The 20237-nt window shown below is 41.4% G+C and overlaps 1 long non-coding RNA gene across 2 annotated transcripts in view; it reads right to left on the reverse strand.

Annotated features, from left to right (window-relative positions):
• The window catches only part of LOC147343868 (uncharacterized), a 142359-nt gene extending 124758 nt beyond the window's left edge, over window positions 1-17601 (reverse strand). The window contains exon 1 of one of the 2 annotated variants that reach the window (XR_015156262.1): window positions 17375-17601. This is a non-coding gene — a long non-coding RNA (uncharacterized LOC147343868). The remainder of the gene's footprint in view (window positions 1-17374) is intronic. The other variant, XR_015156263.1, reaches the window with a different exon arrangement.
• Between the last annotated feature and the right edge of the window lie 2636 nt (window positions 17602-20237).

The following is a 20237-nucleotide window of genomic DNA, read 5'->3' on the forward strand; positions in this document are numbered from 1 at the left end:
AAATAGTGAGAACTCACACAAGGAAACCACTTGATTATAAGACCCAGCATCACTGAACCATCAGTAGCATCCTGTGCAGGACGCCTCATCTGAACAACAAACAAAACAAAAATACAAGCCCAACCGTTAGCAGACAGGATTACCCTTCACTCAGCCTTGCCCATCAGAGGAAAAACAAACAAACAAACAAAAACTCAGCACAAATCTCACCCTGTAGCTCACACAAACCACTGGACCAACCTTAGGAGGGCAGAAACCAAAAGGAAGAAAGAATTCAGCCTTGAAGCCTGGGAAAAGGAGATCTCAAACACAATACGTTAAAAAAATAAATAAATAATGAAAAGGCAGAGAAATGCTACTCAAATGAAGGAACAAACTAGCAACACAGAAATCCAAACAAATGAAGAGGAAATAGGCAAGCTACCTGAAAAAAGAACTCAGAATAAAAATAGTAAAGATGATCAAAACCTTAAAACAAAATGGAGAAAATGCAAGAATCAATTAACAAAGACCTAGAAGAATTAAACAATAAGCATGCAGAGACAAATAACACAGCTACTGAAATCAAAAATACTCTAGAAGGAATCAATAGCAGAATAGCTGAAGCAGAAGAATGCATCAGTGAGCTGGAAGATAAAATGGTAGAAATAACTTCTGAAGAGCAGAATAAAGTAAAAAGAATGAAAAGAACTGAGGATAGTTTCAGAGACCTCTGGGACAATATCAAATGCACTAACATTCCAATTATAAGGGTCCCAGAAGAAGAAGAGAAAGAGAAAGGGTACGAGAAAATTTTTGAAGAGATTATAGTTGAAAATTTCCCCAACATAGAAAAGGAAATAGTCAATCAATTCCAAGAGGCACAAAGAGTCCCATACAGGATAAAACCCAAGGAGAAACATGCCAAGACACACACTAATCAAACTAACAAAGACTAAACAAAAAAAAAAGAATATTAAAAGCAGCAAGGGAGAAGCAACAAGTAACATACTAGGGAAACCCCAGATGCTTAACAGCTGATCTTTCAGCAGAAACTCTGCAGGCCAGAAGGGGATGACAGGATATAGTTAAGGTACTAAAAGGAAAAAATCTACAACCAAGATTACTATACCTGGCAAGGATCTCACTCAAAATTGTTGGAAAAATAAAAAGCTTTTCAGACAAGCAAAAGTTTAGAGAATTCAGTACCACCAAACCAGCTTTACAATAAATGTTAAAGGGACTTATATACTCAAGAAATATAGAGAAGAAAAAGATCTACAAAAGCAACCCCAAACAATTAAGAAAATGGCAATAAGAACATATATATCAATAATTACTTTATTTTTTTAATTTTATTTTATTTTTAAACTTTACAAATTGTATTAGTTTTGCCAAATATCAAAATGAATCTGCCACAGGTATACATGTGTTCCCCATCCTGAAGCCTCCTCCCTCCTCCCTCCCCATACCATCCCTCTGGGTCGTCCCAGTGCACTAGCCCCAAGCATCCAGTATTGTGCATTGAACCTGGACTGGTGACTCATTTCATACATGATATTATACATGTTTCAATGCCATTCTCCCAATAATTACTTTAAATGTAAATGGATTAAATGCTCCAACCAAAAGACACGGAATGACTGAATAGATACAAAAACAAGACCCATATATATGCCGTCTACAATAAACCCACTTCAGACCTAAAGACACATACAAACTGAAAGTGAGAGAATGCAAAAATATATTCCATGCAAATGGGAAGCAAAAGAAAGCTGGAGTAGCAATCCTCATATCAGAAAAAACAGACATTAAAATAAAGAAGATTACAAGAGATAAGGAAGGACACTACATAATGATCAAGGGATCAATCCAAGAGGAAGACATAACAATTGTAAATATCTATGCACCCAACAGAGAAACACTTTAATACATCAGACAAACACTAACAGACAAAAAAGGAGAAACTGACAGTAACACAATAATAGTAGGAGAATTTAACACCCCACTCGCACCAATGGACAGATCATCAAAACAGAAAATTAATAAGGAAACACAAGTCTTAAAGGATATATTAGATGAGATGGATCTCATTGATATCTTCAGGGCATCCCATCCAAATGCAGAAGAATACATCTTATTCTCAAGTGCATATGGAACATTCTCCGGGATAGACCACATCTTGGGTCACAAATCAAACCTCAGTAAACTTTAGAAAATTGAAATCGTGTCAAGCATCTTCTCTGACCACAGCGCTATGAGATTAAATATCAGTTACGAGAACAAAACTGTAAGAAACACAAACACATGGGGATTAAGCAACATGTTTCTAAATAAACAACAGGTTACTGAAGAGATCAAAAGGGAAATCAAAAAAATTTCTAGAAACAAATGACAATGAAAACACGACAACTCAAAACCTATGGGATGCAGAAAAGCGGTTCTAAGTCTATAGCAATACAATCCTACCTCAAGAAGCAAGAAAAACACTGAATAGATAACCTAACTTTATGCCTAAAACAACTGGAAAAAGAAGAACAAAAAAAAATTAGTAGAAAGAAATAAATCATAAAGATCTGAGCAGAAATAAATGAAAAAGAAATGAAAGAAATAATAGTAAAGATTAATAAAACTAAAAGCTGGTTCTTTGACAAAATAAACAAAATTGACAAACCTTTAGCCAGACTCATCAAGAAAAAAAGAGAGAAGAATCAAATCAACAAAATTAGTAATGAAAAAGGAGAGGTTACAACAGACAATGCAGAAATACAAAGGATTATAAGAGACTATTATGAACAACTATATGGCAATAAAATGGATAAGCTGGAAGAAATGGACAGATTCTTAGAAAAGTTCAATCTTCCAAGACTGAACCAGGAAGAAATAGAAATTATGAACAACCCAATTACAAGCACTGAAACTGAGGCTGTGGTCAAAAATCTCCCAAAAAACAAAAGCCCAGGACCAGATGGCTTCACAGGAGAATTCTATCAAACATTTAGAGAAGAGCTAATGCCTATCCTTCTAAAACTCTTTCAAAAAATTGCAGAGGAAGGAACATTTCCAAACTCATTTTATGAGGCCACCATCACCCTGATACCAAAACCAGACAAAGACAACACAGAAAAAGAAAACTACATGTGATGAACATAGATGCAAAAATCCTCAACAAAACTTTAGCAAACAGAATTCAGCAACACATCAAAAGGCCCACACACCATGATCAAATTGGGTTTATTCCAGGAATGCAAGGATTCTTTAATATATGCAAATCAATCAATGTGATACAACATATTAACAAATTAAAAGATAAAAACCATATGATAATCTCAATAGATGCAAAAAAGCCTTTGACAAAATTCAGCACCCATTTATCATTATAACTCTTCAAAAAATGGGCACAGAAGGATCCTACCTCAACATAGTAAGGGCCATATATGATAAGCCTACAGCAAACATTATTCTCAATGGTGAAAAACTGAAAGCATTCCTCCTAAGATCAGGAACAAGACAAGGGTGTCTATTTTTACCAATATTATTCAACATATTTCTCGATTCCTAGCTACAGCAATCAGAGAAGAAAAAGAAATAAAAGGAATCCAGATCAGAAAAGAAGTAAAGCTCTCACTGTTTGCAGAGGACATGATACTGTACACAGAAAATCCTAAAGACAGTATCAGAAAATTACTAGAGCTATTCACTGAATTTAGGAAAGTTGCAGGATACAAAACCAACACACAGAAATTGCTTGCAGTTCTATATACTAACAATGAAAAATCAGAAAGAGAAATTAAGGAATCAATCCCATTCACCATTACAACAAAAAGAATTAAATATCTAGGAATAAACTTACATAAGGAGACAAAAGAACTGTACATAGAAAATTATAAGACATTGATGAAGAAACCAAAGATGACATAAACAGATGGAGAGATATCCTATGCTCCTGAGTAGGAAGAATCAATATTGTGAAAATGACTATACTACCAAATGCAGCCTACAGATTCAATGCAATCCCTATCAAATTACCAATGGCATTTTTCACAAACCTAGAACAAAAAATTTCACAATTCATGTGGAAACACAGTTCAGTTCAGTCGCTCAGTCGTGTCCGACTCTTTGAGACCCCATGAATCGCAGCACTCCAGGCCTCCCTGTCCATCACCAACTCCTGGAGTTCACTCAGACTCACGTGGCTCAGAGGTTAAAGCATCTGCCTGCAATGCGGGAGATGTGGGTTCGATCCCTGAGCTGGAAAGATCCCCTGGAGAAGGAATTGGCAGCCCATTCCAGTATTCTTGCCTGGAGAATCCCTTGGAGGGAAGACCCTGGTAGGCTACAATCCATGGGGTCGCAAAGAGTCGGACACGACTGAGCTACTTCACTTTCCTTTCACGTCCATCGAGTCAGTGATGCCATCCAGCCATCTCATCCTTTGTCGTCACCTTTTCCTCCTGCCCCCAATTCCTCCCAGCATCAGAGTCTTTTCCAATGAGTCAGCTCTTCACATGAGGTGGCCATGTGAGCTTTAGCATCTTTCCTTCCAAAGAAATCCCAGGGCTGATCTCCTTTAGAATGGACTGGTTGGGTCTCCTTGCAGTCCAAGGGACTCTCAAGAGTCTTCTCCAACAACACACTTCAAAAGCATCAATTCTTTGGCACTCAGCCTTCTTCACAGTCCAACTCTCACATCCATACATGACCACAGGAAAAACCATAGCCTTGACTAGACGGACCTTTGTCGGCAAAGTAATGTCTCTGCTTTTGAATATGCTCTCTAGGTTGGTCATAACTTTCCTTCCAAGGAGTAAGCGTCTTTTAATTTCATGGCTGCAGTCACCATCTACAGTGATTTTGGAGCCCAGAAAAATAAAGTCTGACACTGTTTCCAATGTTTCCCCATCTATTTCCCATGAAGTGATGGGACCGGATGCCATGATCTTCGTTTTCTGAATGTTGAGCTTTAAGCCAACTTTTTCACTCTCCAATTTCACTTTCATCAAGAGGCTTTTTAGTTCTTCTTCACTTTCTGCCATAAGGGTGATGTCATCTGCATATCTGAGGTTATTGAGATTTCTCCCAGCAATTTTGATTCCAGCTTGTGTTTCTTCCAGTCCAGCATTTCTCATGATGTACTCTGCATATAAGTTAAATAAGCAGGGTGACAGTATACAGCCTTGACGTACTCCTTTTCCTATTCAGAACCTGTCTGTCGTTCCATGTCCAGTTCTAGCTGTTGCTTCCTGGCCTGCATATAGGTTTCTCAAAAGGCAGGTCAAGTGGTCTGGTATTCCCATCTCTTTCAGAATTTCCCACAGTTTATTGTGATCCACACAGTCAAAGGCTTTGGCATAGTCAATAAAGCAGAAATAGATGTTTTTCTGGAACTCTCTTGCTTTTTCCATGATCCAGCAGATGTTGGCAATTTGATCTCTGCTTCCTCTGCCTTTTCTAAAACCAGCATGAACATCTGGAAGTTCATGGTTCACGTATTGCTGATGCCTGTCTTGGAGAATTTTGAGCATTACTTTACTAGTGTGTGAGATGAGTGCAATTGTGCAGTACTTTGAGCATTCTTTGGCATTGCATTTTCTTTGAGATTGGAATGAAAACAGACCTTTTCCAGCCCTGTGGCCACTGCTGAGTTTTCCAAATTTGCTGGCATACTGAGTGCAGCACTTTCACAGCATCATCTTTCAGCATTTGAAATAGCTCAACTGGAATTCCATCATCTCCACTAGCTTTGTTCGTAGTGATGCTTTCTAAGGCCCACTTGACTTCGCATTCCAGGATGTCTAGCTCTAGGTCAGTGATCACACCATCGTGATTATCTGGGTCGTGAAGATCTTTTTTGTACAGTTCTTCTGTGTATTCCTGCCACCTCTTCTTAATATCTTCTGCTTCTGTTAGGTCCATACCATTTCTGTCCTTTATTGAGCCCATCTTTGCACAAAAGACCCCAAATAGCAAAAGCAGTTTTGTGAAAAAAGAATGGAGTTGGAGGAATCGGCCTTCCTGACTTCATATTATACTACAAAGCTATAGTCATCAAGACAGTATTATACTGGCACAAAAACAGAAATATAAACCAATGGAACAAGATAGAAAGCCCAGAAATAAACCCCTGCACCTATGGGTCCCTTATTTTTGACAAAGGAGGCAAGAATATACAATGGGGCAAAGACAGCCTCTTCAATAAATGGTGCTGGGAAAACTGGATGGCTACATAAAAAGAATGAAAGTAGAACACTTCCTAACACCATACACAAAGATCAACTCAAAATGGATTAAAGACGTAAATATAAGACCAGAAACTATAAAACTCTTAGAGGAAAACATAGGCAGAACACTAATGACATAAATCAAAGCAAGATCCTCTATGACCCACCTTCTAGAGTAATGGAAGTAAAAACAAAAGTAAACAAGTGGGACCTGATTAGACTTCAAAGCTTTTGCACAGCAAAGGAAACTGTAAGCAAGGTGAAAAGACAGTCCTCAGAATGGGAGAAAATAATAGCAAGCGAAACAACTGACAAAAGATTAAATTCCAAAATATACAAGCCGCTCACACATTTCAATGCCAGAAAACCAAACAACCCAATCCAAAAGTGGGGAAAAGACCTAAACAGACATTTCTCCAAAGAAGACATACAGATGGCTAACAAACACATGGAAAGAAGCTCAACATCACTCTTTATTAGAGAAATGCAAATCAAAACCACAGTGAGATGTCACACTGGTCAGAATGACCATCATCAAAAAGTCTACAAACAATAAATGCTGGAGAGGGTGTGGAGGAAAGGGAACGCTTTTGCACTGTTGGTGGGAACGTCAACTGATACAACCACTATGGAAGATGATATGGAGATTCCTTAAAAACTAGGAATAAAGCCACCACCACCCTGAGGAAACCAAAATTGAAAAAGACACATGTATCCCATTGTTCATTATAGCACTATTTACAATAGCCAGAACATGGAAGCAACCTAGAGAGACGTCCATCGACAGATGAATGGATAAAGAAGTTGTAGTACATATACATGATGGAATATTACTCGGCCATAAAAAGGAATGCATTTGAGTCAGTTCTGATGAGGTGGATGAACCTAGAACCTACTATACAGAGTAAAGGGAGTCAGAAAGAGCAAGATAAATCTCGTATTCTAATGCACATATACGGAATCTTGAAACATGGTACTGAAGAATTTATTTACAAGGCAGCAACGGAGAAACAGAAATAGAGAATAGACTTATGGACATGGGGAGAGGAGAGGAGAGGCTGAGAGGTATGGAAAGAGTAACATGGAAACTTACATTACCATATGTAAAATAGATAGCCAACGGGAATTTGCTGTATGGCTCAGGAAACTCAAACAGGGGCTCTGTATCAACCTAGAGGGGTGGGATGGGGCGGGAGATGGGAAGGAGGTTCAGAAGGGAGGGGACACACGTACACCTATGGCTGATTCATGTTAAGGTTTGCCAGAAAACATCAAAATTCTGTGAAGCAATTATTCTTCAATTTAAAAAATATATTAAAAAAAAATCACAGAGCATTCAAATTTCAGCACTGGTGAAGTTGTATTGGATCACAGCCATGCCGGTTCCAGCATGCCTGTCCTATGACTGCATTCCTGCTCTTAACAGCGGATTGAGTAGTTGCAATGGAGTCCAAATGGCCCACAAAAGCAAAAACTACTTACTATTGTCATTTAGGTAAGGTTTTCCAACCCTTCCTCTAGGTAATCAAGCAACACCAAGGCAGTAAGAGGACACCACGCTGTTATCATTCTGAGTCTGATCAACAAAATGAACCACTGCAATGCTGTGATGATAGAACATTTGACACATGGATCGAGGCTTACAAGAATGAGGAAGGAGCCAAGAGACATACGATCTGGAAGGTATAGCTGGAAGATGAAGGGAACATCCACTACTGACTTCAGCTTGAGGCACCGGAGTGGGTGGAGAGAGCAGAGTGCATGTGGGTCTCTGAGGAACCGCTACCTGGATCAGGGCCTCGGAGCAGGAGCAGGTAGAAAGGTCTACAGAGCTGCCACATCCTCCAAGCCAGTCAGAGAATCTCCTGAGAGCAAAACTGAGAGCTGCTCCCTTCACTTTTCTTTCCAAATCTCAGCAAGTTCTTCCTGGCAGTAAACTCTAGCCTGTCATCATTAAGTCACTTCCACCTAAAACGTTCCCACTTCCTGCTTTGGCCCTGTGCTGCATACTTTGTAAACTTGTCTCCCTTAATCCACTCAATAATCCTTTCAGGATGGGAGATTTAACTTCTTTTTATAGATGAGGAAACTGAAGTGTGAAGCAGTGAAGGAACTTGTTCAACTTCACAGCGTGAATGGCTGAGCCAAGGCACAGAAGTCTGTTCCCTGTGACTCCCAGCCCCAGCGCACAAATCACCGAGCCATCTGCCAAGCCAGGCTCCTCTCAGACCCTGCTTCTGGCACCCTTCCCTTCCCTCTGGCAGAACCTTTGTTTGCAGGTAATCTAATTTACTCACAACCATACTTCCATTCTCCCTCCCGCAAATGAGACCTTTGGAGAGTTCCAAATTTAACTAGATTTCACTAAACTTTCCTGATCATAATATTAACTGCTGATTTCACCCCAGATGGGGGTAGGATACATTGTCCTGGTTCTTTCCTGCACAGCATCAGTTCAGTTCAGTTCAGTCGCTCAGTCATGTCCAACTCCTTGCAGCCCCATGAATCACAGCACGCCAGGCCTCCCTGTCCATCACCAACTCCCGGAGTTCACTCAGACTCACGTCCATCGAGTCAGTGATGCCATCCAGCCATTTCATCCTCTGTCGTCCCCTTCTCTTCCTGCCCCTAATCCTTCCCAGCATCAGAGTCTTTTCCAATGAGTCAACTCTTCGCATGAAGTGGCCAAAGTACTGGAGTTTCAGCTTTAGCATCATTCCCTCCAAAGAAATCCCAGGGCTGATCTCCTTCAGAATGGACTGGTTGGATCTCCTTGCAGTCCAGGGGACTCTCAAGAGTCTTCTCCAACACCACACTTCAAAAGCATCAATTCTTCAGCGCTCAGTCTTCTTCACAGTCCAACTCTCACATCCATACATGACCACAGGAAAAACCATAGCCTTGACTAGGGGGACCTTTGTTGGCAAAGTAATGTCTCTGCTTTTCAATATGCTATCTAGGTTGGTCATAACTTTCCTTCCAAGGAGTAATCATCTTTTAATTTCATGGCTGCAATCACCATCTGCAGTGATTTTGGAGCCCAGAAAAATAAAGTCTGACACTGTTTCCACTGTTTCCCCATATATTTCCCATTAAGTGATGGGACCGGATGCCATGATCTTCATTTTCTGAATGTTGAGCTTTAAGCCAACTTTTTCACTCTCCACCTTCACTCTCATCAAGAGGCTTTTTAGTTCCTCTTCACTTTCTGCCATAAGGGTGGTGTCATCTGCATATCTGAGGTGATTGAGATTTCTCCCAGCAATCTTGATTCCAGCTTGTGTTTCTTCCAGTCCAGCATTTCTCATGATGTACTCTGCATAGAAGTTAAATAAGCAGAGTGACAATATACAGCCTTGACAAACTCCTTTTCCTATTTGGGACAAGTCTGTTGTCCCATGTCCAGTTCTAACTGTTGCTTCCTGACCGCATACAGATTTCTCAAGAGGCAGATCAGGTGGTCTGGTATTCCCATTTCTTTCAGAATTTCCCACAGTTTATTGTGATCCACACAGTCAAAGGCTTTGGCATAGTCAATAAAGCAGAAATAGATGTTTTTCTGGAACTCTCTTCCTTTTTCCATGATCCAGAGGATGTTGGCAATTTGATCTCTGCTTCCTCTGCCTTTTCTAAAACCAGCTTGAACATCAGGAAGTTCACGGTTCACGTATTGCTAAAGCCTGTCTTGGAGAATTTTGAGCATTACTTTACTAGCATGTGAGATGAGTGCAATTGTGTGGTAGTTTGAGCATTCTTTGGCATTGCCTTTCTTTGGGACTGGAATGAAAACAGACCTTTCCAGTCCTGTGGCCACTGCTGAGTTTTCCAAATTTGCTGGCATATTGAGTGCAGCACTTTCACAGAATCATCTTTCAGGATTTGAAATAGCTCAACTGGAATTCCATCACCTCCACTAGCTTTGTTCGTAGTGATGCTTTCTAAGGCCCACTGGACTTCAAATTCCAGGATGTCTGACTCTAGGTCAGTGATCACACCATCGTCATTATCTGGGTCATGAAGATCTTTTTGCACAGTTCTTCTGTATATTCTTTCCATCTCTTCTTAATATCTTCTGCTTCTGTTAGGTCCATACCATTTCTGTCCTTTATCGAGCCCATCTTTGCATGAAATGTTCCAGTCAATTCATCTACCCCACTAGAAGATCTCAAGATACAGCTTAGCCCAAGGTGTTCCTGACTATGAAGCAAAAAGCATTCTCAACAAGTAGCCAACTCAAGGGACAACTCAAGTTGTCCAAGTTGTCAAGCCAACTCAAGTTTTAGTAAACTCTGGGAGTTGGTGATGGACAGGAAAGCCTGGTGTGCTGCAGTCCATGGGGTCGCAAAGAGTTGGACACAACTGAGCGAGTGAACTGAACTGAACTGAACAAGTAGCCTCCTCTCCTAACACAGCATAGGCTAAGAGCCAAGTGTGGGTTCTGGCATGAGATTACCTGTTTTAATCTAGGCTCTACCTCTTACCACCTATGCAGGATCTAACCTCTGAACATTAGTTTTCTCATCTATAAACTAGAGATAGTAACCATATATATTTCATAAAGTGGTTGTGAGGATTAAATAAATTAAGACATAACAAATAACTGCAATGCAGTACTTACTATAAGCCCACATATTTGTCTATGATTATTATTATTTTCATAAATCTAAGACATCAGAAAATACTTGCTTTTCAAAAGCAAGTGCAATTTCTATCCAAGCAGACCAATCTGAACAATTGTTTCTGGTATGATGAAACAGTTTCTCAGTATTATGAGGATAAAAGTAATGAATAGTAGTTAGCCAGTATGGCGCCTTGTGATTTTGAAACAGCTTCCTCATTAGTCATAAGCATGCAGAATCATTTTTTGTTCATGGACTAAATCTTCAGTTAATGGATTCTGAACCAGGGCCATGGTAGAGCAGCCAGAAGGGATGTGAATTTGTGAAGAAGCAGAAGTGGAGAAGGGCTTGAAAAGCTGCTGTTCAAGAGCTAATGCCTGCAGGATTCATGCAGCTGATCTGCATGCTAATCACCTCACCAGAAACTACATTCTGCAGGGCAGACACCGCAGCACTGACAGTCTCCCTCTTCCCCCTCGGGTCTCTTCCTCCTGCTTCCATATCTCCATCACCCAATCTCTCTGTTACTACAAAAGAAAAAATTCCACCTTGTACCCAAAATGAAGCAAGAAATTTGGGACTAGTGGGTCTTTTATGGTGTCTCCATGGCTGGAAAGCAATTGTCAAAATGGCCCTTGGGACCCAGGCGCAGTAAGTGGCTTTAAGCGAGAGAGTGACATGGTCAGATTTGAATTATAGAAACATCCACCTGGAAGCATGGGGAAAAGGGATTGAAGAAGGATTAGCCTGAAAGCAGAGCTTCTGTTATAATAATCCAGGGCAATGAATAAGGTGCTATAAAATGAAGAGAAAGGGATGGATTTGAGAGACACGAATTAAAATTTAAGACTGATTGGATATGGAACTAAGGGAAAAAGAGGAGTCAAGGATCACCCCCAAGTTCCTGTCATGGTCAATTGGATCCTCTGGAGCTAGAGATAATTAGTAATTCAAATGATCATTTGATTAAATGGCCTCACACACCCAATTCATTAACACAATAGGTCGATATATTAACATTAAAACTATTCATCATCAGACACTGAAATAAATGAATGGGTGACATGGGAATTTAGGAAGCAATCACCTACTATCTATATGTGCTATGCCAGATACCAGCAAGGATACAGAGATCAATAAGACACATAACACAATGTTTGCAAAGCAAAATTGGTATGTGTTACAATAAGGTAAAAAGAATGATTATCAGAAGGTAGGGGAATAGGAGATTAATTCCAGCCTACCAGAATAAACAGTGACTTTAGAAAAAACTATGACCTTGAAGGGTCCTTGAAGAATGAACAGAATTTTGACAGGCACATATGTAAAAGAGACATTCCTCATTGACGAAGTGGTTTAGCAAAACCTCACAGGTTTGTGGGTGTACTCACCGTACACCAGGAGGGCCAAGTGTTACATTTCTTCTCATCTTTAATGATACACTAGCAGTAGAATAGGAGCTCGAAGTAACACAGTCAGTGTACAGATCAACTGTGAAATGCAACTCACTCTCGTGTCGTTTAGTCACTAGACTTAGACTTGGCTTAGACTTAGTTCAGTTGCTAAGTCAAGTCCGACTGTTTTACAACCCCATGGACTGTAGCTGGCCAGACTCCTCTGTCTACGGGTTCTCCAGGCAGGAATACTGGAGTGGGTGGCCACTTCCTCCTCCAGGGGATCTTCCCAACCCAGGGATCAGGCAGGAACACTGGAGTGGATGGCCACTTCCTCCTCCAGGGGATCTTCCCAACCCAGGGATCAGGCAGGAACACTGGAGTGGGTGGCCACTTCCTCCTCCAGGGGATCTTCCCAACCCAGGGATCAGGCAGGAACACTGGAGTGGGTGGCCACTTCCTCCTCCAGCGGATCTTCCCAACCCAGGGATCAAACCTGCGTCTCTTGCATTGGCAGGTGATTCTTTGCTACTGAGCCACCTAGGAAGCCTACTCACTTTGAGTAGATAAAAGTAAAAAGAGAAAGGTGTAACATGGTATCAAAGAAAGCCAAGTATGACAGAAGAATCGTATTTTCAGGTGGAACTAAAGCAAGAGACACATCTGGGAGCAAGAGTTTATACTCCATCTTGGGGACAATTGTGGAGCATTCCAAAGCTTTTGAGGAAAAAGTGATGCTCTCAGCCTGTGTTTTAAGATGATATCTTCAGACTAAATCACTGATGCCTCCAATGGTAAAGCATCTGCCTGCAATGCGGGAGACCCAGGTTCAATCCCTGAGTCAGAAAGATGCCCTGGAGAAGGAAATGGCAAACCACTCCAGTGTTCTTGCCTGGAAAATTCCATGGACAGAGGAGCCTGGTGGGCTACAGTCCATGGGGCCACAAAGAGTCAGACACGACTGAGCAACAGAGTATATAGGCCTTTCTAGAATTGGAAGTGCTAATTGGTGTCAAATTAACCAAATATGGAATGTGTAAAAAAAAAATACACATAGCTCCCTGGGTTAAAGATTCAACCTGGCAAACAGTTTGAGAATGTAATGTCACCTTTCTTCTGGGTCCTTTAATTATATCTACTGCTCAAACTAATAAAGAAACTAGTTGCCTCTCATGACTCTTTAGAGAAATTCTTCATTTAAATCCCTTTTTTATGACTCCTTTTTCTAAGGTCTTGATCTCTTTTCACCATCCTTGCAAAAATTAAAAAAAAAAAAAAAAAAGACAACTCTAGAAGTGAAATTTACTTAGGGTGGAACAAGACATATTACTCAGTGATCTTTAATCAAACCAGTTGTTCTGGCCTTCCCCCATGGTCCAGTGATTATGAACTGTCTGCCAAAGCAGGGGACACAGGTTTCATCCCTGATCTGGAAAGATCCCACATGCTGCAGGGCACCTAGGCCCGCCAGCCACAACTACTGAGCCCACACGCCTAAAGCCCGCTCCACAAGAGGAACCGCCGCAGTGAGGAGGCCGTACGCCACGGCTAGAGAAAGCCCGCGTGCAGCAAAGAAGACCCAGTGTAGCCATACTGAGTAACTTTTTTAAAGATAGACAAATAGGTTCATAAAACAGGATGGAGAGCCTGGACAAAACTTCACAAGTATACAGGCAGTTAATTTTTGGCAAAAGCACCTAATCAATCTAATGAAGGTAGGAAATTTTCCCACATCTACATATATCCATATGGAAGAAATAAACCTTTGTTATTTTAATCCCTACCTCATCCTATACAAAAGCTTAACTCAAAAGGGATCATAAGCCTAGATGAAAAAGCTAAAACTATGAAAATTCTAGATTACATGGGAGAATACTTGGCTGAGGTAGATTAAGTTTTCTTAAGTAGGACACAGAAAAGCAATAATGAGCGACACTACTTGGCATTTACCCAAAGAAATCAGACATTAAAATCCATACAAAAATCTGCACGCAGTTGTTTACAGTAGATTTATTCAGAGTTGCCAAAACTTGGAAGCAACCAAAATGCCCTTCTTTAGGTGAGTCTTCATCCCATTCAGCGAATGGATAAATAAACAGTGATACATCCGAACAACACTCTTCAGAGCTAAAACAGAAATATATTGCTGCAAAAAGATACCCGGGACACTTAGATGCGCATTATTAAGTGAAAGAAATCAATCTGTAAAAGCTACATTCTGTGTGATTTCAACTGCATGACACTGGAAAAAGCAAAACTATGGAGGCAGTGAAAAGATGAGTGCTCGTTGGATCTGAAAGGAGGGAGGATAAAAAGGCAGAGCACGAGGGCTCTGAGGGCTGAGAGGCTATTCCGTGTGATACTCTGATGGGGAATCCGTGCTTTAATTATACATTTATCAAAACCATCAAATGTACACTGAAAGCAAATTCTAATGCAAATGGTGGGCTTTGAGTAATAATGACATGTCAGGGCAGGTTCAGCGATTGTAAGAGACGTGCCACTTTGGTGTCAACTCCTCATGGTTGGAGAGGCTCGATCTGTGTGGGGGAAGGGGCAGACAGAAACTCTCTATTTTCCCTTCAGTTTTGCTATAAATCTAAACCTTCTCAAAAAAAAAAAAAAGTATGTAGCACAGTCCCTGAAAAATAAAAGATTTATTTCACAGGATCATTGAACAAAAAGTCATAGGTCAGCTCCATGCAGGATTCCCTTTTATAAACTTTCCTTCAGAGACAACAAATACATTCTAAACTCTAAGGGGATGTGGGTTCCCGTGTAAAACATCACTAGGTTGATTTAAAGGCTGATAGCTATGCCAGTCAATATAATTTAGGAACCTTGGACAAATTAAGGGTGAGCAGGGTTTGGAGAGGGTCTTGAGAATATGTTTCACAGGGGGGGAAAATTCAGTAAATTGATCAACTGGAAGATTAGATTTCAAATAACTCCCTATTTGGAGGAAGAAAGGAAAGTGAGCTGGAAGACATCACAGCAGGTTCACCGGTACTTGACCTTCTGTGAAATTGTGCTGCGCATCTTGCTCAGAAATGATGGCTGTGTCCGACTGTACCGGGGAATCTGTGCGTTTACGACCTCCCCACGGAATTCTGATGTTCACCAAGGTTCCACAGTCACCACTCAGAGTGCATTACCCCTCTGCTAATAACCTCCCAGGAAACCTGGGTATTTGGGCGATATATTTTGCAGATATGTTTTGCACAATGTCTTAAAAGCTGATACAAAAACAATTTTCAAGAAGGAAAGTGTTTTTATTTGCAATGTGCCCCTTGGAGAAATAGGTGACACCTCAAGTTATGAATATCTGCAAGGGACAGAGTGGCTGACCTGCTGTGGAGGAGATGGGAAGAAACCGGTTTTCCTCCTGCCTGGAGACGACAGGGACAAGACGGAAGTAGGGAAGGCAGAGAAGGAGGAGGAAAGCCCCCCAACGGGTAATGTTCAACTTAGAACATGCGTTTTTGAGACATCTATCCCAATTCAGAATCCCCACCATCATTCTCATGCTCGAAGCCTCACTAAGTCTACGGGCACAGAAATTGCCTTGTGGACAGAAGCTTTTGTGGAAACCAAGAAAAGCACAGAAGTCCATGCCTGGGTTCATGTGTAGAGAAAATAAGGAGGATCTTATCGGATGGCACGCTGCCCAAGGAGAGAGGGTTGGAGACGTTCAAAATCAGGATTTTTTTTAATTTATTTATTTTTAAGTGAAGGATAATTGCTTTACAACATTGTATTGGTTTCTGCCACACATCAACATGAATCAGCCACAGGTACACATATGTCCCCTCCCTCTTGAACGTCCCTCCACCTCCCACCCCTCTGGGAGCCCCTGTTTGAGTTCCCTGAGTCATAAAGCAAATTCCCACTAGCTCTCTATCGTACATACGGCAGTGTATGTTTCCAGGCTACTCTCTCCACTCGTCCCACCCTCTCCTTCCCCACCTCCTACCGTGTCCATGTCTGTCATCTCCATTGCAGCCCTGAAAATAGGTTCCTCAGCACCATCTTTCTCAATTCCATATATATGCCTTAATATACAATATTTGCTTTTCTCTTTCTCAAAGTTGGGATTTTTACAGAGTGAAAGACCCTCTGGAGCTTTGCAGGAGTCCTGTAAACTTCCCCAGGATAACTATTTAAGAGCTGGACCAATATCTCCTGGATCTGAAGGAGGAGGAAGACTCCAGTTGCTATCTGACAGTTACACACGCAGCATCCTGGTCAACAGAAGCTGAGGAGCCCTTCGAGAGATGCCTCAGGTAGAAGGACATGTATTGAAGCTGGGTTCTGCCTGTGTACATTATTAATTTTGGGTCATCTGAAGGACAAGCTACAAAAACATCCACAATAAACATTCTGGCCACTCCTCTGAGCAGAAATCTACTGCTTGTCTTTTTTACAAATGACATGCAGGAGATAAAGGCAGCAGCAAGGCATCAATTTATAGAATGAGATTCTAAAAATAAATAGTGTACAGTGGTGACGACTGGCAGAATGACAAAGGGAGGGGGAGGGGAAAGAGAAAGAGCTCTTACTGGTCCTTACTAGCTAAGCACTCAGTCCCCCATTCGGACAGCCCTGAGGGAGAGCTCGTCTAAACTGGCATATCCCGTGACGGGCTGGGATCACCAATCCTGGTGGAAGGGCAAAGCCCCTCTCCACTTTCACACCGTGGGATGTGACCTCAGGGAACTCAGGTACTGCAGCTTTCCACAAAGGAAAACACGCCACAGTTTTAGCAAAGGTTACAGGCATTAAACTCAGTTCAAAAATGGTTAGAAAAGCATAGAAAAGCAAGCATGCTGATCACTCCTGTTTAATCAATCTGTTTCAAGTTCCCCCATTGTTTAATTATGTAAAAAACTTTGCTGTAGATCCATATTCCTTCTGATACTATTCTAGAGCTGGAAAAGAGCCAGGGTAAGTCAGTATTGAAAATGGACTTAAAAAATTAATTACAAGTACTTGAAAAGATTTGTGCAAAAACTTTGCCACCCACTTACAGGCCTATGTGAAATCTCTGTGTCCTTAAAATGTCCCATAGTCCATAAATTCTCCCCGCAGAGAACCTCTAGAAACCACAAAAGACCTTATCACGGGCCTTTAGAAAAGATAAAACTGCGGCATTGTTTCTCACCCGCACAAGCAGAGATCTTTGTTCAAGGTCACGCATTTCCCTCCTGCACTTGACGAACCTGCTGCAACTGCGATCGGCACCACAAATGCAGGTGCCCCAGAGCTCTGGGTTTGTCCTCCAGGAAGAGGCGCTGAGGTGGTTGTTACGGGACAGTCTTCTCATTTCGAAATCATTTGCAGTTTCTCAAAAGGAAGGACATATGCAGGAAAAGAAAAGAATATTCTCCGAAGCTATTACTGTCATCTGATCCATCATACCTTTGCCAGCGGAAGTGGTCTGCGTGCATGCTTACATTTGCACTCAAAAGGTATGTCTGGCCCTGATGTTATGAGAAGTAAAAGGAACATTCTAGGGACAGAATGACAGCCAGCGACCATGGAAGTCAGACCAGAAATGAGGCCCTCACCAACTTCCACAGCAAAACCCTGTGTCACCACCTTCCTTTGTTTGAATAAACCAACACAACCCAGAACCTGAGCCACATGTAAAGGGTATTGAGCCATTTAACACCCTGTGTCTTGTGCCATTTGGTAGGCTGAAGTCTTCTGAGCAGAGGGTTTATTCATATTCCACTGGCTCAAATGACATGAATTTGAGCAAATTCCAGGAGGTAGTAAAGGACAGGGAAGCCTGGTGTGCTGCGGTCCATGGGGTTGCAGAGGGTCAGACACGACTGAGCGACTGAACAACGATAACACCACCTCTCAGCCTCCCAATTCTACTGCCTGCAATCACTTCAACCCTATTCATCAACTTGGACTACAATTAGGACATCTTTTGTTCCTATAAAGAATCAGTCAAAACCTCACCTGCTATCAGGAGGTGATAAGGGTCCCCCATCACCATCCAGAGCTGTCTTAGTAGCCAAAGGGGACTGGTCCTCCTTACAATGCCAGGAACAGAAAAAGAAAATAAATTCTCATCAGTCCACTAATCCTGGCACCTCTGGTGGCTCCACATCTTCACCAACACTTGTTATTGTTCCATCTTTTAAAGTTATAGCCTATATCCCTGTCAAAATCATAGTTTTTCTTCAGAAATGGTCAAGCAGAACACAAAATTCATACGGAAATGCGTGGGACTAGGGGATGTGAAGCAGCATCTCATTTTCGCTTTCATTTGCATTTCTTTAATAATAAATGATGTTGAGCTCCACTTTTACATCTTCTTTAGAAATGTTGATTTAAATCATTTGCCTAGATTTTAGCTGGATTTTGTTTGTCTTTTTGAGTTGTAAGAGTTATTCAAATATTTCAAATGCTAGTCCCTCATAGATACATAATTTGCAGGTATATTCTCCCATTCTGTGGATTATCTATTTTCTTGATAGTGTCCTTTGAAGTATAAACATTTTTAATTATGGTAAAGTCAAATTAAAAAATTTTTTTCTTTCGCTGCATATGCTTTGGATAACATATCTAAGAAAAGTGAAAGTCGCTCAGTCATGTCCAACTCTGTGCAACCCCACGGACTGTGACCTGTAACCTGCCAGGCTCCTCTGTCCATGGAATTCTCCAGGCCAGAATACTGGAGTGAGTAGCTTTTCCCTTCTCCAGGGGATCTTCCCAACCCAGGGATCAAACCCAGGTTTCCCACATTGCAGGTGGATTCTTTACTATCTGAGCCACCTTAAGAAACCATTGCCTAATCCAAGGATGCAAAGATTTGTACCTATGTTATTTTCTTAGTGGTTGCTCTGGTGATTACAATTAATATTTTAAATTATAAAAACCTAGTTCATATCTCTTCTCTCTACCAGTTCATTTAAAAAATATTCTAGGACTTCCCTGGCAGCACAGTGGATAAGAACCCACCTACCAATGCAGGGGACATGGATTCGATCCCTGGTTCAAGAAGATTCCACATGCCATGGAGAAGCTAGGCCCATATGCCACAACTACTGAAGCCCAAGCACCTGGAGACTGTGCTCTGCGATAAGAGAAGCCAATGCAATGGGAAACCCATGCACCGCAACGAAGAATAACCCCCACCCATCACAATTAGAGAAAGCCCATGAGCAATGAACAACACCATGGGCTTCCCTGGTGGCTCAGACGGTAAAGCGCCTGCCTGCAAAGCGGGAGGCCTGGGTTCGATCCCTGGGTCGGGAAGATCCCCTGGAGAAGGAAATGGCAATCCACTCCAGCACTCTTGCTGGAAAATCGCATGGACAGAGGAGCCTGGTGGGCTACAGTCCATGGGGTCGCAAAGAGTCGGACACGACTGAGTGACTTCACTCGTTCACTTGTTCAATCATGAGCAACAACAAAGCCCAACACAACCAAAATTAAATGAATTAATGAATTTAAAAGAGATTAAGTTCTGGAATACAAACTTTAAAAACATATATTCTAATCTCATCAAATTAAAGCATGTATGCATGCGTGCCAGGTCGCTTCAGTCATGTCCATCTCTTTGCGACCCTATGGACAGGCTCCTCTGTCCAAGAATACTAGAGTAGGTTGCCATGCCCTCCTCAGGGGACCTTCCTGCCTCAGAGATCAGACCCACGTTCTTAAGTCTCATGCACTGTCGGGCAGGTTCTTTACACCAGCGCCACCTGGGAAGCCCACACTAAAGCACGCATAGTTAGGCACATCCCAGATGCTACCGTCCAGAAAGGAGCAGTCCGTTGCCCCAGCCCTCAGAGGCAACTGCTTCAACTGTGTGTGCTGTGGGTTCCTCTAAAGACTGTCTCCACATTTTAAATAATACATTAATAGCACTAAATCTTCATTTATCCAATCTGAAAATCTCATTATCTCCTTACTGCAAAGATAGATGAAGATTTCTTTTATTATTTGATCCCAAAACTCAGGAATGTTGATGTTTATGTCATTATTTTTAGTGGTTTTTTTTTTCC

The sequence above is a fragment of the Bos grunniens genome, chromosome 27 (assembly GCF_055505025.1).
Source record: "Bos grunniens cultivar Pamir isolate PY7600 chromosome 27, Bosgru_T2T1.0, whole genome shotgun sequence".
In the NCBI taxonomy this organism is placed as follows: Eukaryota; Metazoa; Chordata; class Mammalia; order Artiodactyla; family Bovidae; genus Bos; species Bos grunniens.